The 19,889-nt window shown below is 35.7% G+C and overlaps 1 protein-coding gene and 61 non-coding genes across 62 annotated transcripts in view; 1 reads left to right on the top strand and 61 right to left on the bottom strand.

Annotated features, from left to right (window-relative positions):
• kif26ba (kinesin family member 26Ba) overlaps positions 1 to 19,889 on the top strand; it is a 130,216-nt gene that overhangs the window by 66,477 nt on the left and 43,850 nt on the right. The window lies entirely within an intron of this gene.
• Positions 13 to 95, bottom strand: trnal-uaa (transfer RNA leucine (anticodon UAA)). The gene has a single exon. It is a non-coding gene; the product is annotated as a tRNA-Leu (tRNA).
• Positions 228 to 310, bottom strand: trnal-uaa (transfer RNA leucine (anticodon UAA)). The gene has a single exon. It is a non-coding gene; the product is annotated as a tRNA-Leu (tRNA).
• trnal-uaa (transfer RNA leucine (anticodon UAA)) lies at positions 437 to 519 on the bottom strand. The gene has a single exon. It is a non-coding gene; the product is annotated as a tRNA-Leu (tRNA).
• On the bottom strand, positions 945 to 1,027 carry trnal-uaa (transfer RNA leucine (anticodon UAA)). The gene has a single exon. It is a non-coding gene; the product is annotated as a tRNA-Leu (tRNA).
• Positions 1,164 to 1,246, bottom strand: trnal-uaa (transfer RNA leucine (anticodon UAA)). The gene has a single exon. It is a non-coding gene; the product is annotated as a tRNA-Leu (tRNA).
• trnal-uaa (transfer RNA leucine (anticodon UAA)) lies at positions 1,381 to 1,463 on the bottom strand. Its single transcript has one exon. It is a non-coding gene; the product is annotated as a tRNA-Leu (tRNA).
• trnal-uaa (transfer RNA leucine (anticodon UAA)) lies at positions 1,601 to 1,683 on the bottom strand. The gene has a single exon. It is a non-coding gene; the product is annotated as a tRNA-Leu (tRNA).
• Positions 1,816 to 1,898, bottom strand: trnal-uaa (transfer RNA leucine (anticodon UAA)). The gene has a single exon. It is a non-coding gene; the product is annotated as a tRNA-Leu (tRNA).
• On the bottom strand, positions 2,025 to 2,107 carry trnal-uaa (transfer RNA leucine (anticodon UAA)). Its single transcript has one exon. It is a non-coding gene; the product is annotated as a tRNA-Leu (tRNA).
• Positions 2,533 to 2,615, bottom strand: trnal-uaa (transfer RNA leucine (anticodon UAA)). The gene has a single exon. It is a non-coding gene; the product is annotated as a tRNA-Leu (tRNA).
• Positions 2,752 to 2,834, bottom strand: trnal-uaa (transfer RNA leucine (anticodon UAA)). Its single transcript has one exon. It is a non-coding gene; the product is annotated as a tRNA-Leu (tRNA).
• Positions 3,147 to 3,229, bottom strand: trnal-uaa (transfer RNA leucine (anticodon UAA)). Its single transcript has one exon. It is a non-coding gene; the product is annotated as a tRNA-Leu (tRNA).
• trnal-uaa (transfer RNA leucine (anticodon UAA)) lies at positions 3,542 to 3,624 on the bottom strand. The gene has a single exon. It is a non-coding gene; the product is annotated as a tRNA-Leu (tRNA).
• Positions 3,924 to 4,006, bottom strand: trnal-uaa (transfer RNA leucine (anticodon UAA)). The gene has a single exon. It is a non-coding gene; the product is annotated as a tRNA-Leu (tRNA).
• Positions 4,332 to 4,414, bottom strand: trnal-uaa (transfer RNA leucine (anticodon UAA)). Its single transcript has one exon. It is a non-coding gene; the product is annotated as a tRNA-Leu (tRNA).
• Positions 4,841 to 4,923, bottom strand: trnal-uaa (transfer RNA leucine (anticodon UAA)). The gene has a single exon. It is a non-coding gene; the product is annotated as a tRNA-Leu (tRNA).
• trnal-uaa (transfer RNA leucine (anticodon UAA)) lies at positions 5,137 to 5,219 on the bottom strand. Its single transcript has one exon. It is a non-coding gene; the product is annotated as a tRNA-Leu (tRNA).
• Positions 5,523 to 5,605, bottom strand: trnal-uaa (transfer RNA leucine (anticodon UAA)). Its single transcript has one exon. It is a non-coding gene; the product is annotated as a tRNA-Leu (tRNA).
• Positions 5,733 to 5,815, bottom strand: trnal-uaa (transfer RNA leucine (anticodon UAA)). Its single transcript has one exon. It is a non-coding gene; the product is annotated as a tRNA-Leu (tRNA).
• trnal-uaa (transfer RNA leucine (anticodon UAA)) lies at positions 6,128 to 6,210 on the bottom strand. The gene has a single exon. It is a non-coding gene; the product is annotated as a tRNA-Leu (tRNA).
• On the bottom strand, positions 6,338 to 6,420 carry trnal-uaa (transfer RNA leucine (anticodon UAA)). The gene has a single exon. It is a non-coding gene; the product is annotated as a tRNA-Leu (tRNA).
• trnal-uaa (transfer RNA leucine (anticodon UAA)) lies at positions 6,689 to 6,771 on the bottom strand. The gene has a single exon. It is a non-coding gene; the product is annotated as a tRNA-Leu (tRNA).
• trnal-uaa (transfer RNA leucine (anticodon UAA)) lies at positions 7,039 to 7,121 on the bottom strand. Its single transcript has one exon. It is a non-coding gene; the product is annotated as a tRNA-Leu (tRNA).
• trnal-uaa (transfer RNA leucine (anticodon UAA)) lies at positions 7,248 to 7,330 on the bottom strand. Its single transcript has one exon. It is a non-coding gene; the product is annotated as a tRNA-Leu (tRNA).
• Positions 7,756 to 7,838, bottom strand: trnal-uaa (transfer RNA leucine (anticodon UAA)). Its single transcript has one exon. It is a non-coding gene; the product is annotated as a tRNA-Leu (tRNA).
• Positions 8,054 to 8,136, bottom strand: trnal-uaa (transfer RNA leucine (anticodon UAA)). The gene has a single exon. It is a non-coding gene; the product is annotated as a tRNA-Leu (tRNA).
• trnal-uaa (transfer RNA leucine (anticodon UAA)) lies at positions 8,277 to 8,359 on the bottom strand. Its single transcript has one exon. It is a non-coding gene; the product is annotated as a tRNA-Leu (tRNA).
• Positions 8,676 to 8,758, bottom strand: trnal-uaa (transfer RNA leucine (anticodon UAA)). Its single transcript has one exon. It is a non-coding gene; the product is annotated as a tRNA-Leu (tRNA).
• On the bottom strand, positions 9,062 to 9,144 carry trnal-uaa (transfer RNA leucine (anticodon UAA)). The gene has a single exon. It is a non-coding gene; the product is annotated as a tRNA-Leu (tRNA).
• trnal-uaa (transfer RNA leucine (anticodon UAA)) lies at positions 9,413 to 9,495 on the bottom strand. The gene has a single exon. It is a non-coding gene; the product is annotated as a tRNA-Leu (tRNA).
• Positions 9,763 to 9,845, bottom strand: trnal-uaa (transfer RNA leucine (anticodon UAA)). Its single transcript has one exon. It is a non-coding gene; the product is annotated as a tRNA-Leu (tRNA).
• trnal-uaa (transfer RNA leucine (anticodon UAA)) lies at positions 9,972 to 10,054 on the bottom strand. Its single transcript has one exon. It is a non-coding gene; the product is annotated as a tRNA-Leu (tRNA).
• Positions 10,481 to 10,563, bottom strand: trnal-uaa (transfer RNA leucine (anticodon UAA)). The gene has a single exon. It is a non-coding gene; the product is annotated as a tRNA-Leu (tRNA).
• On the bottom strand, positions 10,779 to 10,861 carry trnal-uaa (transfer RNA leucine (anticodon UAA)). The gene has a single exon. It is a non-coding gene; the product is annotated as a tRNA-Leu (tRNA).
• On the bottom strand, positions 11,165 to 11,247 carry trnal-uaa (transfer RNA leucine (anticodon UAA)). Its single transcript has one exon. It is a non-coding gene; the product is annotated as a tRNA-Leu (tRNA).
• trnal-uaa (transfer RNA leucine (anticodon UAA)) lies at positions 11,375 to 11,457 on the bottom strand. The gene has a single exon. It is a non-coding gene; the product is annotated as a tRNA-Leu (tRNA).
• On the bottom strand, positions 11,769 to 11,851 carry trnal-uaa (transfer RNA leucine (anticodon UAA)). The gene has a single exon. It is a non-coding gene; the product is annotated as a tRNA-Leu (tRNA).
• On the bottom strand, positions 11,979 to 12,061 carry trnal-uaa (transfer RNA leucine (anticodon UAA)). Its single transcript has one exon. It is a non-coding gene; the product is annotated as a tRNA-Leu (tRNA).
• trnal-uaa (transfer RNA leucine (anticodon UAA)) lies at positions 12,330 to 12,412 on the bottom strand. The gene has a single exon. It is a non-coding gene; the product is annotated as a tRNA-Leu (tRNA).
• trnal-uaa (transfer RNA leucine (anticodon UAA)) lies at positions 12,680 to 12,762 on the bottom strand. Its single transcript has one exon. It is a non-coding gene; the product is annotated as a tRNA-Leu (tRNA).
• Positions 12,889 to 12,971, bottom strand: trnal-uaa (transfer RNA leucine (anticodon UAA)). Its single transcript has one exon. It is a non-coding gene; the product is annotated as a tRNA-Leu (tRNA).
• Positions 13,397 to 13,479, bottom strand: trnal-uaa (transfer RNA leucine (anticodon UAA)). Its single transcript has one exon. It is a non-coding gene; the product is annotated as a tRNA-Leu (tRNA).
• Positions 13,694 to 13,776, bottom strand: trnal-uaa (transfer RNA leucine (anticodon UAA)). The gene has a single exon. It is a non-coding gene; the product is annotated as a tRNA-Leu (tRNA).
• trnal-uaa (transfer RNA leucine (anticodon UAA)) lies at positions 13,918 to 14,000 on the bottom strand. The gene has a single exon. It is a non-coding gene; the product is annotated as a tRNA-Leu (tRNA).
• Positions 14,429 to 14,511, bottom strand: trnal-uaa (transfer RNA leucine (anticodon UAA)). The gene has a single exon. It is a non-coding gene; the product is annotated as a tRNA-Leu (tRNA).
• Positions 14,727 to 14,809, bottom strand: trnal-uaa (transfer RNA leucine (anticodon UAA)). The gene has a single exon. It is a non-coding gene; the product is annotated as a tRNA-Leu (tRNA).
• Positions 14,950 to 15,032, bottom strand: trnal-uaa (transfer RNA leucine (anticodon UAA)). The gene has a single exon. It is a non-coding gene; the product is annotated as a tRNA-Leu (tRNA).
• trnal-uaa (transfer RNA leucine (anticodon UAA)) lies at positions 15,350 to 15,432 on the bottom strand. The gene has a single exon. It is a non-coding gene; the product is annotated as a tRNA-Leu (tRNA).
• On the bottom strand, positions 15,737 to 15,819 carry trnal-uaa (transfer RNA leucine (anticodon UAA)). The gene has a single exon. It is a non-coding gene; the product is annotated as a tRNA-Leu (tRNA).
• Positions 16,088 to 16,170, bottom strand: trnal-uaa (transfer RNA leucine (anticodon UAA)). The gene has a single exon. It is a non-coding gene; the product is annotated as a tRNA-Leu (tRNA).
• trnal-uaa (transfer RNA leucine (anticodon UAA)) lies at positions 16,438 to 16,520 on the bottom strand. Its single transcript has one exon. It is a non-coding gene; the product is annotated as a tRNA-Leu (tRNA).
• Positions 16,647 to 16,729, bottom strand: trnal-uaa (transfer RNA leucine (anticodon UAA)). Its single transcript has one exon. It is a non-coding gene; the product is annotated as a tRNA-Leu (tRNA).
• On the bottom strand, positions 17,156 to 17,238 carry trnal-uaa (transfer RNA leucine (anticodon UAA)). Its single transcript has one exon. It is a non-coding gene; the product is annotated as a tRNA-Leu (tRNA).
• On the bottom strand, positions 17,454 to 17,536 carry trnal-uaa (transfer RNA leucine (anticodon UAA)). Its single transcript has one exon. It is a non-coding gene; the product is annotated as a tRNA-Leu (tRNA).
• Positions 17,840 to 17,922, bottom strand: trnal-uaa (transfer RNA leucine (anticodon UAA)). The gene has a single exon. It is a non-coding gene; the product is annotated as a tRNA-Leu (tRNA).
• Positions 18,050 to 18,132, bottom strand: trnal-uaa (transfer RNA leucine (anticodon UAA)). The gene has a single exon. It is a non-coding gene; the product is annotated as a tRNA-Leu (tRNA).
• trnal-uaa (transfer RNA leucine (anticodon UAA)) lies at positions 18,444 to 18,526 on the bottom strand. The gene has a single exon. It is a non-coding gene; the product is annotated as a tRNA-Leu (tRNA).
• On the bottom strand, positions 18,654 to 18,736 carry trnal-uaa (transfer RNA leucine (anticodon UAA)). The gene has a single exon. It is a non-coding gene; the product is annotated as a tRNA-Leu (tRNA).
• trnal-uaa (transfer RNA leucine (anticodon UAA)) lies at positions 19,005 to 19,087 on the bottom strand. The gene has a single exon. It is a non-coding gene; the product is annotated as a tRNA-Leu (tRNA).
• trnal-uaa (transfer RNA leucine (anticodon UAA)) lies at positions 19,355 to 19,437 on the bottom strand. The gene has a single exon. It is a non-coding gene; the product is annotated as a tRNA-Leu (tRNA).
• On the bottom strand, positions 19,564 to 19,646 carry trnal-uaa (transfer RNA leucine (anticodon UAA)). Its single transcript has one exon. It is a non-coding gene; the product is annotated as a tRNA-Leu (tRNA).

The following is a 19,889-nucleotide window of genomic DNA, read 5'->3' as shown; positions in this document are numbered from 1 at the left end:
CTATCATTGATCTACCAGGAGTGGGGTTCGAACCCACGAGGACATTTGTCCATTGGATCTTAAGTCCAACGCCTTAACCTCTCGGCCATCCTGGTTACTGTTTTGACAAAAAGCAACATGTTTTTTTTTAACTGGTATTTAAGAAATGAGCATTTTTTTTCGTGACAGAAACTCATAATGTTGAGCCAAATTACTGTTTTATTAAATTTTTTCAATTATCATTTTTCTACCAGGAGTGGGGTTCGAACCCACGAGGACATTTGTCCATTGGATCTTAAGTCCAACGCCTTAACCACTCGGCCATCCTGGTTACTATTCTGATGAAAAGCTACTTTTTTTTTTAAACTGGTATATAAGAAATTAGCATTTTCTTTTGTGACAGAAACTCATAATGTTGAGCTAAATTACTATTTTATTTTTTAGATTATCATTGGTCTACCAGGAGTGGGGTTCGAACCCACGAGGACATTTGTCCATTGGATCTTAAGTCCAACGCCTTAACCTCTCGGCCATCCTGGTTACGATTCTGAAAAAAAGCTACTTTTTTTTTTTTTTAAACTGGTATTTAAGAACTGAGCAATTTTTCATTGATAATCCTGGTTACTATTCTGAGATAAAGCAATCTTTTTTTAACTGGTATTTAAGAACTGAGCAATTTTTTTGTGACAGAAACTCTTAATGTTGAGCCAAATTACTGTTTTCTTTTTTTTTTTTTTTGATTATCATTGGTTTACCAGGAGTGGGGTTCGAACCCAAGAGGACATTTGTCCATTGGATCTTACTTCCAACGCCTAAACCTCGCGGCCATCCTTTTTACTGTTCTGACAAAAACTACTTTTTTTTTCAAACTGGTATTTAAGAACTGAGCATTTTCTTTTGTGACAGAAACTCATAATGTTGAGCCAAATTACTGTTTTATTTTATTTTTTCAATTATCATTGGTCTACCAAGAGTGGGGTTCGAACCCACGAGGACATTTGTCCATTGGATCTTAAGTCCAACGCCTCAACCACTCGGCCATCCTGGTCACTATTCTGAAAAAAAGCTACTTTTTTTTTTTTTTTTAACTGGCAGTTAAGAAACTAGCATTTTCTTTTGTGACAGAAACTCATAATGTTGAGCCAAATTACTGTTTTATTTTATTTTATTAAATATCATTGATCTACCAGGAGTGGGGTTCGAACCCACGAGGACATTTGTCCATTGGATCTTAAGTCCAACGCCTTAACCTCTCGGCCATCCTGGTTACTGTTTTGACAAAAAGCAACATGTTTTTTTTTAACTGGTATTTAAGAAATGAGCATTTTTTTTTTCGTGACAGAAACTCATAATGTTGAGCCAAATTACTGTTTTATTAAATTTTTTCAATTATCATTTTTCTACCAGGAGTGGGGTTCGAACCCACGAGGACATTTGTCCATTGGATCTTAAGTCCAACGCCTTAACCTCTCGGCCATCCTGGTCACTATTCTGAAAAAAAGCTACTTTTTTTTTTTTTTTTTAACTGGCAGTTAAGAAACTAGCATTTTCTTTTGTGACAGAAACTCATAATGTTGAGCCAAATTACTGTTTTATTTTATTTTATTAACTATCATTGATCTACCAGGAGTGGGGTTCGAACCCACGAGGACATTTGTCCATTGGATCTTAAGTCCAACGCCTTAACCTCTCGGCCATCCTGGTTACTGTTTTGACAAAAAGCAACATGTTTTTTTTTAACTGGTATTTAAGAAATGAGCATTTTTTTTCGTGACAGAAACTCATAATGTTGAGCCAAATTACTGTTTTATTAAATTTTTTCAATTATCATTTTTCTACCAGGAGTGGGGTTCGAACCCACGAGGACATTTGTCCATTGGATCTTAAGTCCAACGCCTTAACCACTCGGCCATCCTGGTTACTATTCTGATGAAAAGCTACTTTTTTTTTTAAACTGGTATATAAGAAATTAGCATTTTCTTTTGTGACAGAAACTCATAATGTTGAGCTAAATTACTATTTTATTTTTTAGATTATCATTGGTCTACCAGGAGTGGGGTTCGAACCCACGAGGACATTTGTCCATTGGATCTTAAGTCCAACGCCTTAACCTCTCGGCCATCCTGGTTACGATTCTGAAAAAAAGCTACTTTTTTTTTTTTTTAAACTGGTATTTAAGAACTGAGCAATTTTTCATTGATAATCCTGGTTACTATTCTGAGATAAAGCAATCTTTTTTTAACTGGTATTTAAGAACTGAGCAATTTTTTTGTGACAGAAACTCTTAATGTTGAGCCAAATTACTGTTTTCTTTTTTTTTTTTTTTGATTATCATTGGTTTACCAGGAGTGGGGTTCGAACCCAAGAGGACATTTGTCCATTGGATCTTACTTCCAACGCCTAAACCTCGCGGCCATCCTTTTTACTGTTCTGACAAAAACTACTTTTTTTTTCAAACTGGTATTTAAGAACTGAGCATTTTCTTTTGTGACAGAAACTCATAATGTTGAGCCAAATTACTGTTTTATTTTATTTTTTCAATTATCATTGGTCTACCAAGAGTGGGGTTCGAACCCACGAGGACATTTGTCCATTGGATCTTAAGTCCAACGCCTTAACCACTCAGCCATCCTGGTCACTATTCTGAAAAAAAGCTACTTTTTTTTTTTTTTTTAACTGGCAGTTAAGAAACTAGCATTTTCTTTTGTGACAGAAACTCATAATGTTGAGCCAAATTACTGTTTTATTTTATTTTATTAAATATCATTGATCTACCAGGAGTGGGGTTCGAACCCACGAGGACATTTGTCCATTGGATCTTAAGTCCAACGCCTTAACCTCTCGGCCATCCTGGTTACTTTTCTGAAAAAAAGCTACTTTTTTTCTTTGTGACAGAAACTCTTAATGTTGAGCCAAATTAATGTTTTCTTTTTTTTTTTTGGATTATCATTGGTTTACCAGGATTGGGGTTTGAACCCAAGAGGACATTTGTCCATTGGATCTTACGTCCAACGCCTTAACCTCGCGGCCATCCTGTTTACTGTTCTGACAAAAACTACTTTTTTTTTGAACTGGTATTTAAGAATTGAGCATTTTCTTTTGAGACAGAAACTCATAATGTTGAGCTAAATTACTGTTTTATTTTATTTTATTAAATATCATTGGTCTTCCAGGAGTGGGGTTCGAACCCACGAGGACATTTGTCCATTGGATTTTAAGTCCAACGCCTTAACCTCTCGGCCATCCTGGTTACTATTCTGTAAAAAAGCTACTTTTTTTCTTTGTGACAGAAACTCATGATGTTGAGCCAAATTAATGTTTTCTTTTTTTTTTTTAGATTATCATGGGTTTACCAGGAGTGGGGTTCGAACCCAAGAGGACTTTTGTCCATTGGATCTTACGTCCAACGCCTTAACCTCGCGGCCATCCTGTTTACTGTTCTGACAAAAACTACTTTTTTTTTAAACTGGTATTTAAGAACTGAGCATTTTCTTTTGTGACAAAAACTCATAATGTTGAGCTAAATTACTGTTTTATTTTATTTTATTAAATATCATTGGTCTACCAGGAGTGGGGTTCGAACCCACGAGGACATTTGTCCATTGGATCTTAAGTCCAACGCCTTAACCTCTCGGCCATCCTGGTTACTTTTCTGAAAAAAAGCTACTTTTTTTCTTTGTGACAGAAACTCATAATGTTGAGCCAAATTAATGTTTTCTTTTGGATTATCATTGGTTTACCAGGAGTGGGGTTTGAACCCAAGAGGACATTTGTCCATTGGATCTTACGTCCAACGCCTTAACCTCGCGGCCATCCTGTTTACTGTTCTGACATAAGCTACTTTTTTTTAAAACTGGTATTTAAGAATTGAGCATTTTCTTTTGAGACAGAAACTCATAATGTTGAGCTAAATTACTGTTTTATTTTATTAAATATCATTGGTCTACCAGGAGTGGGGTTCGAACCCACGAGACCATTTGTCCATTGGATCTTAAGTCCAACGCCTTAACCTCCCGGCCATCCTGGTTACTGTTTTGACAAAAAGCAACATGTTTTTTTTTTTTAACTGGTATTTAAGAACTGAGCAATTTTTTTGTGACAGAAACTCATAATGTTGAGCTAAACTAGTGTTTTATTTTTTTTAGATTATCATTGGTCTACCAGGAGTGTCATCCTTTTGCTGTTGGATCTTAAGTCCAACACCTTAACCTCTCGGCCATCCTGGTTACTATTCTGATAAAAAGCTACTTTTTTTTTTAAACTGGTATATAAGAAATTAGCATTTTCTTTTGTGACAGAAACTCATAATGTTGAGCTAAATTACTATTTTATTTTTTAGATTATCATTGGTCTACCAGGAGTGGGGTTCGAACCCACGAGGACATTTGTCCATTGGATCTTAAGTCCAACGCCTTAACCTCTCGGCCATCCTGGTTACGATTCTGACAAAAAGCTACTTTTTTTTTTTTTTTAAACTGGTATTTAAGAACTGAGCAATTTTTCATTGATAATCCTGGTTACTATTCTGAGATAAAGCAATCTTTTTTTAACTGGTATTTAAGAACTGAGCAATTTTTTTGTGACAGAAACTCTTAATGTTGAGCCAAATTACTGTTTTCTTTTTTTTTTTTTTTGATTATCATTGGTTTACCAGGAGTGGGGTTCGAACCCAAGAGGACATTTGTCCATTGGATCTTACTTCCAACGCCTAAACCTCGCGGCCATCCTTTTTACTGTTCTGACAAAAACTACTTTTTTTTTCAAACTGGTATTTAAGAACTGAGCATTTTCTTTTGTGACAGAAACTCATAATGTTGAGCCAAATTACTGTTTTATTTTATTTTTTCAATTATCATTGGTCTACCAAGAGTGGGGTTCGAACCCACGAGGACATTTGTCCATTGGATCTTAAGTCCAACGTCTAAACCTCTCGGCCATCCTGGTTACGATTCTGAAAAAAAGCTACTTTTTTTTTTTTTTTTTAAACTGGTATTTAAGAACTGAGCAATTTTTCATTGATAATCCTGGTTACTATTCTGAGATAAAGCAATCTTTTTTTAACTGGTATTTAAGAAATGAGCATTTTCTTTTGTGACAGAAACTCATAATGTTGAGCCAAATTACCGTTTTATTTTATTTTATTAAATATCATTGGTCTACCAGGAGTGGGGTTCGAACCCACGAGGACATTTGTCCATTGGATCTTAAGTCCAACGCCTTAACCTCTCTGCCATCCTGGTTACTGTTCTGACAAAAAACAACCTTTTTTCTTTGTGACAGAAACTCATAATGTTGAGCCAAATTACTCTTTTCTTTTTTTTTTTTTGATTATCATTGGTTTACCAGGAGTGGGGTTCGAACCCAAGAGGACATTTGTCCATTGGATCTTACGTCCAACGCCTTAACCTCGGGGCGATCCTGTTTACTGTTTTGACAAAAACTACTTTTTTTTAAACTGATATTTAAGAACTGAGCAATTTTTTTTTGTGACAGAAACTCATAATGTTCAACCAAATTACTTTTTTCTTTTTTTTTTCATTGTCAACCAGGAGTGGGGTTCGAACCCACGAGGACATTTGTCCATTGGATCTTACGTCCAACGCCTTAACCTCACGGCCATCCTGGTTACTGTTCTGACAAATAGCAACATGTTTTTTTTAACTGGTATTTAAGAACTGAGTAATTTTTTTGTGACAGAAACTCATAATGTTGAGCTAAATTACTGTTTTATTTTTTTTAGATTATCATTGGTCTACCAGGAGTGGGGTTCGAACCCACGAGGACATTTGTCCATTGGATCTTAAGATCAACGCCTTAACCTCTCGGCCATCCTGGTTACTTTTCTGTGAAAGAGCTACTTTTTTTCTTTGTGACAGAAACTCATAATGTTGAGCCAAATTAATGTTTTCTTTTTTTTTTTTTGATTATCATTGGTTTACCAGGAGTGGGGTTCGAACCCAAGAGGACTTTTGTCCATTGGATCTTACGTCCAACGCCTTAACCTCGCGGCCATCCTGTTTACTGTTCTGATAAAAACTACTTTTTTTTTAAACTGGTATTTAAGAACTGAGCATTTTCTTTTGTGACAGAAACTCATAATGTTGAGCTAAATTACTGTTTTATTTTATTTTATTAAATATCATTGATCTACCAGGAGTGGGGTTCGAACCCACGAGGACATTTGTCCATTGGATCTTAAGTCCAACGCCTTAACCTCTCGGCCATCCTGGTTACTATTCTGATAAAAAGCTACTTTTTTTTTTTAAACTGGTATATAAGAAATTAGCATTTTCTTTTGTGACAGAAACTCATAATGTTGAGCTAAATTACTATTTTATTTTTTAGATTATCATTGGTCTACCAGGAGTGGGGTTCGAACCCACGAGGACATTTGTCCATTGGATCTTAAGTCCAACGCCTTAACCTCTCGGCCATCCTGGTTACTATTCTGTAAAAAAGCTACTTTTTTTCTTTGTGACAGAAACTCATAATGTTGAGCCAAATTAGGAGTGGGGTTCGAACCCAAGAGGACTTTTGTCCATTGGATCTTACGTCCAACGCCTTAACCTCGCGGCCATCCTGTTTACTGTTCTGACAAAAACTACTTTTTTTTTTAAACTGGTATTTAAGAACTGAGCATTTTCTTTTGTGACAGAAACTCATAATGTTGAGCTAAATTACTGTTTTATTTTTTAGATTATCATTGGTCTACCAGGAGTGGGGTTCGAACCCACGAGGACATTTGCCCATTGGATCTTAAGTCCAACGCCTTAACCTCTCGGCCATCCTGGTTACTATTCTGTAAAAAAGCTACTTTTTTTCTTTGTGACAGAAACTCATAATGTTGAGCCAAATTATGAGTGGGGTTCGAACCCAAGAGGACTTTTGTCCATCGGATCTTACGTCCAACGCCTTAACCTCGCGGCCATCCTGTTTACTGTTCTGACAAAAACTACTTTTTTTTTAAACTGGTATTTAAGAACTGAGCATTTTCTTTTGTGACAGAAACTCATAATGTTGAGCTAAATTACTGTTTTATTTTTTAGATTATCATTGGTCTACCAGGAGTGGGGTTCGAACCCACGAGGACATTTGTCCATTGGATCTTAAGTCCAACGCCTTAACCTCTCGGCCATCCTGGTTACTATTCTGATAAAAAGCTACTTTTTTTTTTAAACTGGTATATAAGAAATTATCATTTTCTTTTGTGACAGAAACTCATAATGTTGAGCTAAATTACTATTTTATTTTTTAGATTATCATTGGTCTACCAGGAGTGGGGTTCGAACCCACGAGGACATTTGTCCATTGGATCTTAAGTCCAACGCCTTAACCTCTCGGCCATCCTGGTTACGATTCTGAAAAAAAGCTACTTTTATTTTTTTTTTAAACTTGTATTTAAGAACTGAGCAATTTTTCATTGATAATCCTGGTTACTATTCTGAGATAAAGCAATCTTTTTTTAACTGGTATTTAAGAACTGAGCAATTTTTTTGTGACAGAAACTCTTAATGTTGAGCCAAATTACTGTTTTCTTTTTTTTTTTTTTGATTATCATTGGTTTACCAGGAGTGGGGTTCGAACCCAAGAGGACATTTGTCCATTGGATCTTACTTCCAACGCCTAAACCTCGCGGCCATCCTTTTTACTGTTCTGACAAAAACTACTTTTTTTTTCAAACTGGTATTTAAGAACTGAGCATTTTCTTTTGTGACAGAAACTCATAATGTTGAGCCAAATTACTGTTTTATTTTATTTTTTCAATTATCATTGGTCTACCAAGAGTGGGGTTCGAACCCACGAGGACATTTGTCCATTGGACCTTAAGTCCAATGCCTAAACCTCTCGGCCATCCTGGTTACGATTCTGAAAAAAAGCTACTTTTTTTTTTTTTTTTTTTAAACTGGTATTTAAGAACTGAGCAACTTTTCATTGATAATCCTGGTTACTATTCTGAGATAAAGCAATCTTTTTTTAACTGGTATTTAAGAAATGAGCATTTTCTTTTGTGACAGAAACTCATAATGTTGAGCCAAATTACTGTTTTATTTTATTTTATTAAATATCATTGGTCTACCAGGAGTGGGGTTCGAACCCACGAGGACATTTGTCCATTGGATCTTAAGTCCAACGCCTTAACCTCTCGGCCATCCTGGTTACTATTCTGGAAAAAAGCTACTTTTTTTTTTTTTTTTTTTTAACTGGCATTTAAGAAATTAGTATTTTCTTTTGTGACAGAAACCCATAATGTTGAACCAAATTACTGTTTTATTTTATTTTATTAAATCTCATTGGTCTACCAGGAGTGGGGTTCGAACCCACGAGGACATTTGTCCATTGGATCTTAAGTCCAACGCCTTAACCTCTCGGCCATCCTGGTTACTGTTCTGACAAAAAACTAGTTTTTTTTTTTTTTTTTTTTTTACTGGTATTTAAGAACTGAGCAATTTTTCATTGATAATCCTGGTTACTATTCTGAGATAAAGCAATCTTTTTTTAAATGGTATTTAAGAACTGAGCAATTTTTTTGTGACAGAAACTCATAAAACCTCGCGGCCATCCTTTTTACTGTTCTGACAAAAACTACTTTTTTTTTCAAACTGGTATTTAAGAACTGAGCATTTTCTTTTGTGACAGAAACTCATAATGTTGAGCCAAATTACTGTTTTATTTTATTTTTTCAATTATCATTGGTCTACCAAGAGTGGGGTTCGAACCCACGAGGACATTTGTCCATTGGATCTTAAGTCCAACGCCTTAACCTCTCGGCCATCCTGGTTACTGTTCTGAAAAAAAACAACCTTTTTTCTTTGTGACAGAAACTCATAATGTTGAGCCAAATTACTCTTTTCTTTCTTTTTTTTTAATTATCATTGGTTTACCAGGAGTGGGGTTCGAACCCAAGAGGACATTTGTCCATTGGATCTTACGTCCAACGCCTTAACCTCGGGGCGATCCTGTTTACTGTTTTGACAAAAACTACTTTTTTTAAAACTGATATTTAAGAACTGAGCAATTTTTTTTTGTGACAGAAACTCATAATGTTCAACCAAATTACTTTTTTCTTTTTTTTTTCATTGTCAACCAGGAGTGGGGTTCGAACCCACGAGGACATTTGTCCATTGGATCTTACGTCCAACGCCTTAACCTCTCGGCCATCCTGGTTACTATTCTGTAAAAAAGCTACTTTTTTTCTTTGTGACAGAAACTCATAATGTTGAGCCAAATTAGGAGTGGGGTTCGAACCCAAGAGGACTTTTGTCCATTGGATCTTACGTCCAACGCCTTAACCTCGCGGCCATCCTGTTTACTGTTCTGACAAAAACTACTTTTTTTTTTAAACTGGTATTTAAGAACTGAGCATTTTCTTTTGTGACAGAAACTCATAATGTTGAGCTAAATTACTGTTTTATTTTTTAGATTATCATTGGTCTACCAGGAGTGGGGTTCGAACCCACGAGGACATTTGCCCATTGGATCTTAAGTCCAACGCCTTAACCTCTCGGCCATCCTGGTTACTATTCTGTAAAAAAGCTACTTTTTTTCTTTGTGACAGAAACTCATAATGTTGAGCCAAATTAGGAGTGGGGTTCGAACCCCAGAGGACTTTTGTCCATCGGATCTTACGTCCAACGCCTTAACCTCGCGGCCATCCTGTTTACTGTTCTGACAAAAACTACTTTTTTTTTAAACTGGTATTTAAGAACTGAGCATTTTCTTTTGTGACAGAAACTCATAATGTTGAGCTAAATTACTGTTTTATTTTTTAGATTATCATTGGTCTACCAGGAGTGGGGTTCGAACCCACGAGGACATTTGTCCATTGGATCTTAAGTCCAACGCCTTAACCTCTCGGCCATCCTGGTTACTATTCTGATCAAAAGCTACTTTTTTTTTTAAACTGGTATATAAGAAATTATCATTTTCTTTTGTGACAGAAACTCATAATGTTGAGCTAAATTACTATTTTATTTTTTAGATTATCATTGGTCTACCAGGAGTGGGGTTCGAACCCACGAGGACATTTGTCCATTGGATCTTAAGTCCAACGCCTTAACCTCTCGGCCATCCTGGTTACGATTCTGAAAAAAAGCTACTTTTATTTTTTTTTTAAACTGGTATTTAAGAACTGAGCAATTTTTCATTGATAATCCTGGTTACTATTCTGAGATAAAGCAATCTTTTTTTAACTGGTATTTAAGAACTGAGCAATTTTTTTGTGACAGAAACTCTTAATGTTGAGCCAAATTACTGTTTTCTTTTTTTTTTTTTTTGATTATCATTGGTTTACCAGGAGTGGGGTTCGAACCCAAGAGGACATTTGTCCATTGGATCTTACTTCCAACGCCTAAACCTCGCGGCCATCCTTTTTACTGTTCTGACAAAAACTACTTTTTTTTTCAAACTGGTATTTACGAACTGAGCATTTTCTTTTGTGACAGAAACTCATAATGTTGAGCCAAATTACTGTTTTATTTTATTTTTTCAATTATCATTGGTCTACCAAGAGTGGGGTTCGAACCCACGAGGACATTTGTCCATTGGACCTTAAGTCCAACGCCTAAACCTCTCGGCCATCCTGGTTACCATTCTGAAAAAAAGCTACTTTTTTTTTTTTTTTTTTTAAACTGGTATTTAAGAACTGAGCAATTTTTCATTGATAATCCTGGTTACTATTCTGAGATAAAGCAATCTTTTTTTAACTGGTATTTAAGAAATGAGCATTTTCTTTTGTGACAGAAACTCATAATGTTGAGCCAAATTACTGTTTTATTTTATTTTATTAAATATCATTGGTCTACCAGGAGTGGGGTTCGAACCCACGAGGACATTTGTCCATTGGATCTTAAGTCCAACGCCTTAACCTCTCTGCCATCCTGGTTACTGTTCTGACAAAAAACAACCTTTTTTCTTTGTGACAGAAACTCATAATGTTGAGCCAAATTACTCTTTTCTTTTTTTTTTTTTGATTATCATTGGTTTACCAGGAGTGGGGTTCGAACCCAAGAGGACATTTGTCCATTGGATCTTACGTCCAACGCCTTAACCTCGGGGCGATCCTGTTTACTGTTTTGACAAAAACTACTTTTTTTTAAACTGATATTTAAGAACTGAGCAATTTTTTTTTGTGACAGAAACTCATAATGTTCAACCAAATTACTTTTTTCTTTTTTTTTTCATTGTCAACCAGGAGTGGGGTTCGAACCCACGAGGACATTTGTCCATTGGATCTTACGTCCAACGCCTTAACCTCGCGGCCATCCTGGTTACTGTTCTGACAAATAGCAACATGTTTTTTTTAACTGGTATTTAAGAACTGAGTAATTTTTTTGTGACAGAAACTCATAATGTTGAGCTAAATTACTGTTTTATTTTTTTTAGATTAACATTGGTCTACCAGGAGTGGGGTTCGAACCCACGAGGACATTTGTCCATTGGATCTTAAGTCCAACGCCTTAACCTCTCGGCCATCCTGGTTACTATTCTGTAAAAGAGCTACTTTTTTTCTTTGTGACAGAAACTCATAATGTTGAGCCAAATTAATGTTTTATTTTTTTTTTTTTGATTATCATTGGTTTACCAGGAGTGGGGTTCGAACCCAAGAGGACTTTTGTCCATTGGATCTTACGTCCAACGCCTTAACCTCGCGGCCATCCTGTTTACAGTTCTGATAAAATCTACTTTTTTTTAAACTGGTATTTAAGAACTGAGCATTTTCTTTTGTGACAGAAACTCATAATGTTGAGCTAAATTACTGTTTTATTTTATTTTATTAAATATCATTGATCTACCAGGAGTGGGGTTCGAACCAACGAGGACATTTGTCCATTGGATCTTAAGTCCAACGCCTTAACCTCTCGGCCATCCTGGTTACTATTCTGATAAAAAGCTACTTTTTTTTTTTAAACTGGTATATAAGAAATTAGCATTTTCTTTTGTGACAGAAACTCATAATGTTGAGCTAAATTACTATTTTATTTTTTAGATTGTCATTGGTCTACCAGGAGTGGGGTTCGAACCCACGAGGACATTTGTCCATTGGATCTTAAGTCCAACCCCTTAACCTCTCGGCCATCCTGGTTACTATTCTGTAAAAAAGCTACTTTTTTTCTTTGTGACAGAAACTCATAATGTTGAGCCAAATTAGGAGTGGGGTTCGAACCCAAGAGGACTTTTGTCCATTGGATCTTACGTCCAACGCCTTAACCTCGCGGCCATCCTGTTTACTGTTCTGACAAAAACTACTTTTTTTTTTAAACTGGTATTTAAGAACTGAGCATTTTCTTTTGTGACAGAAACTCATAATGTTGAGCTAAATTACTGTTTTATTTTTTAGATTATCATTGGTCTACCAGGAGTGGGGTTCGAACCCACGAGGACATTTGCCCATTGGATCTTAAGTCCAACGCCTTAACCTCTCGGCCATCCTGGTTACTATTCTGTAAAAAAGCTACTTTTTTTCTTTGTGACAGAAACTCATAATGTTGAGCCAAATTAGGAGTGGGGTTCGAACCCAAGAGGACTTTTGTCCATCGGATCTTACGTCCAACGCCTTAACCTCGCGGCCATCCTGTTTACTGTTCTGACAAAAACTACTTTTTTTTTAAACTGGTATTTAAGAACTGAGCATTTTCTTTTGTGACAGAAACTCATAATGTTGAGCTAAATTACTGTTTTATTTTTTAGATTATCATTGGTCTACCAGGAGTGGGGTTCGAACCCACGAGGACATTTGTCCATTGGATCTTAAGTCCAACGCCTTAACCTCTCGGCCATCCTGGTTACTATTCTGATAAAAAGCTACTTTTTTTTTTAAACTGGTATATAAGAAATTATCATTTTCTTTTGTGACAGAAACTCATAATGTTGAGCTAAATTACTATTTTATTTTTTAGATTATCATTGGTCTACCAGGAGTGGGGTTCGAACCCACGAGGACATTTGTCCATTGGATCTTAAGTCCAACGCCTTAACCTCTCGGCCATCCTGGTTACGATTCTGAAAAAAAGCTACTTTTATTTTTTTTTTAAACTGGTATTTAAGAACTGAGCAATTTTTCATTGATAATCCTGGTTACTATTCTGAGATAAAGCAATCTTTTTTTAACTGGTATTTAAGAACTGAGCAATTTTTTTGTGACAGAAACTCTTAATGTTGAGCCAAATTACTGTTTTCTTTTTTTTTTTTTTGATTATCATTGGTTTACCAGGAGTGGGGTTCGAACCCAAGAGGACATTTGTCCATTGGATCTTACTTCCAACGCCTAAACCTCGCGGCCATCCTTTTTACTGTTCTGACAAAAACTACTTTTTTTTTCAAACTGGTATTTAAGAACTGAGCATTTTCTTTTGTGACAGAAACTCATAATGTTGAGCCAAATTACTGTTTTATTTTATTTTTTCAATTATCATTGGTCTACCAAGAGTGGGGTTCGAACCCACGAGGACATTTGTCCATTGGACCTTAAGTCCAACGCCTAAACCTCTCGGCCATCCTGGTTACGATTCTGAAAAAAAGCTACTTTTTTTTTTTTTTTTTTAAACTGGTATTTAAGAACTGAGCAATTTTTCATTGATAATCCTGGTTACTATTCTGAGATAAAGCAATCTTTTTTTAACTGGTATTTAAGAAATGAGCATTTTCTTTTGTGACAGAAACTCATAATGTTGAGCCAAATTACTGTTTTATTTTATTTTATTAAATATCATTGGTCTACCAGGAGTGGGGTTCGAACCCACGAGGACATTTGTCCATTGGATCTTAAGTCCAACGCCTTAACCTCTCGGCCATCCTGGTTACTATTCTGGAAAAAAGCTACTTTTTTTTTTTTTTTTTTTTTAACTGGCATTTAAGAAATTAGTATTTTCTTTTGTGACAGAAACCCATAATGTTGAACCAAATTACTGTTTTATTTTATTTTATTAAATATCATTGGTCTACCAGGAGTGGGGTTCGAACCCACGAGGACATTTGTCCATTGGATCTTAAGTCCAACGCCTTAACCTCTCGGCCATCCTGGTTACTGTTCTGACAAAAAACTAGTTTTTTTTTTTTTTTTTTTTACTGGTATTTAAGAACTGAGCAATTTTTCATTGATAATCCTGGTTACTATTCTGAGATAAAGCAATCTTTTTTTAATTGGTATTTAAGAACTGAGCAATTTTTTTGTGACAGAAACTCTTAATGTTGAGCCAAATTACTGTTTTCTTTTTTTTTTTTTTGATTATCATTGGTTTACCAGGAGTGGGGTTCGAACCCAAGAGGACATTTGTCCATTGGATCTTACTTCCAACGCCTAAACCTCGCGGCCATCCTTTTTACTGTTCTGACAAAAACTACTTTTTTTTTCAAACTGGTATTTAAGAACTGAGCATTTTCTTTTGTGACAGAAACTCATAATGTTGAGCCAAATTACTGTTTTATTTTATTTTTTCAATTATCATTGGTCTACCAAGAGTGGGGTTCGAACCCACGAGGACATTTGTCCATTGGACCTTAAGTCCAACGCCTAAACCTCTCGGCCATCCTGGTTACGATTCTGAAAAAAAGCTACTTTTTTTTTTTTTTTTTTTAAACTGGTATTTAAGAACTGAGCAATTTTTCATTGATAATCCTGGTTACTATTCTGAGATAAAGCAATCTTTTTTTAACTGGTATTTAAGAAATGAGCATTTTCTTTTGTGACAGAAACTCATAATGTTGAGCCAAATTACTGTTTTATTTTATTTTATTAAATATCATTGGTCTACCAGGAGTGGGGTTCGAACCCACGAGGACATTTGTCCATTGGATCTTAAGTCCAACGCCTTAACCTCTCGGCCATCCTGGTTACTATTCTGGAAAAAAGCTACTTTTTTTTTTTTTTTTTTTTAACTGGCATTTAAGAAATTAGTATTTTCTTTTGTGACAGAAACCCATAATGTTGAACCAAATTACTGTTTTATTTTATTTTATTAAATCTCATTGGTCTACCAGGAGTGGGGTTCGAACCCACGAGGACATTTGTCCATTGGATCTTAAGTCCAACGCCTTAACCTCTCGGCCATCCTGGTTACTGTTCTGACAAAAAACTAGTTTTTTTTTTTTTTTTTTTTTTTACTGGTATTTAAGAACTGAGCAATTTTTCATTGATAATCCTGGTTACTATTCTGAGATAAAGCAATCTTTTTTTAACTGGTATTTAAGAACTGAGCAATTTTTTTGTGACAGAAACTCATAAAACCTCGCGGCCATCCTTTTTACTGTTCTGACAAAAACTACTTTTTTTTTCAAACTGGTATTTAAGAACTGAGCATTTTCTTTTGTGACAGAAACTCATAATGTTGAGCCAAATTACTGTTTTATTTTATTTTTTCAATTATCATTGGTCTACCAAGAGTGGGGTTCGAACCCACGAGGACATTTGTCCATTGGATCTTAAGTCCAACGCCTTAACCTCTCGGCCATCCTGGTTACTGTTCTGAAAAAAAACAACCTTTTTTCTTTGTGACAGAAACTCATAATGTTGAGCCAAATTACTCTTTTCTTTCTTTTTTTTTAATTATCATTGGTTTACCAGGAGTGGGGTTCGAACCCAAGAGGACATTTGTCCATTGGATCTTACGTCCAACGCCTTAACCTCGGGGCGATCCTGTTTACTGTTTTGACAAAAACTACTTTTTTTAAAACTGATATTTAAGAACTGAGCAATTTTTTTTTTGTGACAGAAACTCATAATGTTCAACCAAATTACTTTTTTCTTTTTTTTTTCATTGTCAACCAGGAGTGGGGTTCGAACCCACGAGGACATTTGTCCATTGGATCTTACGTCCAACGCCTTAACCTCTCGGCCATCCTGGTTACTATTCTGTAAAAAAGCTACTTTTTTTCTTTGTGACAGAAACTCATAATGTTGAGCCAAATTAGGAGTGGGGTTCGAACCCAAGAGGACTTTTGTCCATTGGATCTTACGTCCAACGCCTTAACCTCGCGGCCATCCTGTTTACTGTTCTGACAAAAACTACTTTTTTTTTTAAACTGGTATTTAAGAACTGAGCATTTTCTTTTGTGACAGAAACTCATAATGTTGAGCTAAATTACTGTTTTATTTTTTAGATTATCATTGGTCTACCAGGAGTGGGGTTCGAACCCACGAGGACATTTGCCCATTGGATCTTAAGTCCAACGCCTTAACCTCTCGGCCATCCTGGTTACTATTCTGTAAAAAAGCTACTTTTTTTCTTTGTGACAGAAACTCATAATGTTGAGCCAAATTAGGAGTGGGGTTCGAACCCCAGAGGACTTTTGTCCATCGGATCTTACGTCCAACGCCTTAACCTCGCGGCCATCCTGTTTACTGTTCTGACAAAAACTACTTTTTTTTTAAACTGGTATTTAAGAACTGAGCATTTTCTTTTGTGACAGAAACTCATAATGTTGAGCTAAATTACTGTTTTATTTTTTAGATTATCATTGGTCTACCAGGAGTGGGGTTCGAACCCACGAGGACATTTGTCCATTGGATCTTAAGTCCAACGCCTTAACCTCTCGGCCATCCTGGTTACTATTCTGATCAAAAGCTACTTTTTTTTTTAAACTGGTATATAAGAAATTATCATTTTCTTTTGTGACAGAAACTCATAATGTTGAGCTAAATTACTATTTTATTTTTTAGATTATCATTGGTCTACCAGGAGTGGGGTTCGAACCCACGAGGACATTTGTCCATTGGATCTTAAGTCCAACGCCTTAACCTCTCGGCCATCCTGGTTACGATTCTGAAAAAAAGCTACTTTTATTTTTTTTTTAAACTGGTATTTAAGAACTGAGCAATTTTTCATTGATAATCCTGGTTACTATTCTGAGATAAAGCAATCTTTTTTTAACTGGTATTTAAGAACTGAGCAATTTTTTTGTGACAGAAACTCTTAATGTTGAGCCAAATTACTGTTTTCTTTTTTTTTTTTTTTGATTATCATTGGTTTACCAGGAGTGGGGTTCGAACCCAAGAGGACATTTGTCCATTGGATCTTACTTCCAACGCCTAAACCTCGCGGCCATCCTTTTTACTGTTCTGACAAAAACTACTTTTTTTTTCAAACTGGTATTTAAGAACTGAGCATTTTCTTTTGTGACAGAAACTCATAATGTTGAGCCAAATTACTGTTTTATTTTATTTTTTCAATTATCATTGGTCTACCAAGAGTGGGGTTCGAACCCACGAGGACATTTGTCCATTGGACCTTAAGTCCAACGCCTAAACCTCTCGGCCATCCTGGTTACGATTCTGAAAAAAAGCTACTTTTTTTTTTTTTTTTTTTAAACTGGTATTTAAGAACTGAGCAATTTTTCATTGATAATCCTGGTTACTATTCTGAGATAAAGCAATCTTTTTTTAACTGGTATTTAAGAAATGAGCATTTTCTTTTGTGACAGAAACTCATAATGTTGAGCCAAATTACTGTTTTATTTTATTTTATTAAATATCATTGGTCTACCAGGAGTGGGGTTCGAACCCACGAGGACATTTGTCCATTGGATCTTAAGTCCAACGCCTTAACCTCTCTGCCATCCTGGTTACTGTTCTGACAAAAAACAACCTTTTTTCTTTGTGACAGAAACTCATAATGTTGAGCCAAATTACTCTTTTCTTTTTTTTTTTTTGATTATCATTGGTTTACCAGGAGTGGGGTTCGAACCCAAGAGGACATTTGTCCATTGGATCTTACGTCCAACGCCTTAACCTCGGGGCGATCCTGTTTACTGTTTTGACAAAAACTACTTTTTTTTAAACTGATATTTAAGAACTGAGCAATTTTTTTTTGTGACAGAAACTCATAATGTTCAACCAAATTACTTTTTTCTTTTTTTTTTCATTGTCAACCAGGAGTGGGGTTCGAACCCACGAGGACATTTGTCCATTGGATCTTACGTCCAACGCCTTAACCTCGCGGCCATCCTGGTTACTGTTCTGACAAATAGCAACATGTTTTTTTTAACTGGTATTTAAGAACTGAGTAATTTTTTTGTGACAGAAACTCATAATGTTGAGCTAAATTACTGTTTTATTTTTTTTAGATTAACATTGGTCTACCAGGAGTGGGGTTCGAACCCACGAGGACATTTGTCCATTGGATCTTAAGTCCAACGCCTTAACCTCTCGGCCATCCTGGTTACTATTCTGTAAAAGAGCTACTTTTTTTCTTTGTGACAGAAACTCATAATGTTGAGCCAAATTAATGTTTTCTTTTTTTTTTTTTGATTATCATTGGTTTACCAGGAGTGGGGTTCGAACCCAAGAAGACTTTTGTCCATTGGATCTTACGTCCAACGCCTTAACCTCGCGGCCATCCTGTTTACAGTTCTGATAAAATCTACTTTTTTTTAAACTGGTATTTAAGAACTGAGCATTTTCTTTTGTGACAGAAACTCATAATGTTGAGCTAAATTACTGTTTTATTTTATTTTATTAAATATCATTGATCTACCAGGAGTGGGGTTCGAACCAACGAGGACATTTGTCCATTGGATCTTAAGTCCAACGCTTTAACCTCTCGGCCATCCTGGTTACTATTCTGATAAAAAGCTACTTTTTTTTTTTAAACTGGTATATAAGAAATTAGCATTTTCTTTTGTGACAGAAACTCATAATGTTGAGCTAAATTACTATTTTATTTTTTAGATTGTCATTGGTCTACCAGGAGTGGGGTTCGAACCCACGAGGACATTTGTCCATTGGATCTTAAGTCCAACCCCTTAACCTCTCGGCCATCCTGGTTACTATTCTGTAAAAAAGCTACTTTTTTTCTTTGTGACAGAAACTCATAATGTTGAGCCAAATTAGGAGTGGGGTTCGAACCCAAGAGGACTTTTGTCCATTGGATCTTACGTCCAACGCCTTAACCTCGCGGCCATCCTGTTTACTGTTCTGACAAAAACTACTTTTTTTTTTAAACTGGTATTTAAGAACTGAGCATTTTCTTTTGTGACAGAAACTCATAATGTTGAGCTAAATTACTGTTTTATTTTTTAGATTATCATTGGTCTACCAGGAGTGGGGTTCGAACCCACGAGGACATTTGCCCATTGGATCTTAAGTCCAACGCCTTAACCTCTCGGCCATCCTGGTTACTATTCTGTAAAAAAGCTACTTTTTTTCTTTGTGACAGAAACTCATAATGTTGAGCCAAATTAGGAGTGGGGTTCGAACCCAAGAGGACTTTTGTCCATCGGATCTTACGTCCAACGCCTTAACCTCGCGGCCATCCTGTTTACTGTTCTGACAAAAACTACTTTTTTTTTAAACTGGTATTTAAGAACTGAGCATTTTCTTTTGTGACAGAAACTCATAATGTTGAGCTAAATTACTGTTTTATTTTTTAGATTATCATTGGTCTACCAGGAGTGGGGTTCGAACCCACGAGGACATTTGTCCATTGGATCTTAAGTCCAACGCCTTAACCTCTCGGCCATCCTGGTTACTATTCTGATAAAAAGCTACTTTTTTTTTTAAACTGGTATATAAGAAATTATCATTTTCTTTTGTGACAGAAACTCATAATGTTGAGCTAAATTACTATTTTATTTTTTAGATTATCATTGGTCTACCAGGAGTGGGGTTCGAACCCACGAGGACATTTGTCCATTGGATCTTAAGTCCAACGCCTTAACCTCTCGGCCATCCTGGTTACGATTCTGAAAAAAAGCTACTTTTATTTTTTTTTTAAACTGGTATTTAAGAACTGAGCAATTTTTCATTGATAATCCTGGTTACTATTCTGAGATAAAGCAATCTTTTTTTAACTGGTATTTAAGAACTGAGCAATTTTTTTGTGACAGAAACTCTTAATGTTGAGCCAAATTACTGTTTTCTTTTTTTTTTTTTTGATTATCATTGGTTTACCAGGAGTGGGGTTCGAACCCAAGAGGAC

This window comes from Carassius gibelio, chromosome A17 (genome assembly GCF_023724105.1).
Source record: "Carassius gibelio isolate Cgi1373 ecotype wild population from Czech Republic chromosome A17, carGib1.2-hapl.c, whole genome shotgun sequence".
Lineage (NCBI taxonomy): Eukaryota > Metazoa > Chordata > Actinopteri > Cypriniformes > Cyprinidae > Carassius > Carassius gibelio.
This window is presented reverse-complemented; position numbering and strand designations above follow the sequence as displayed.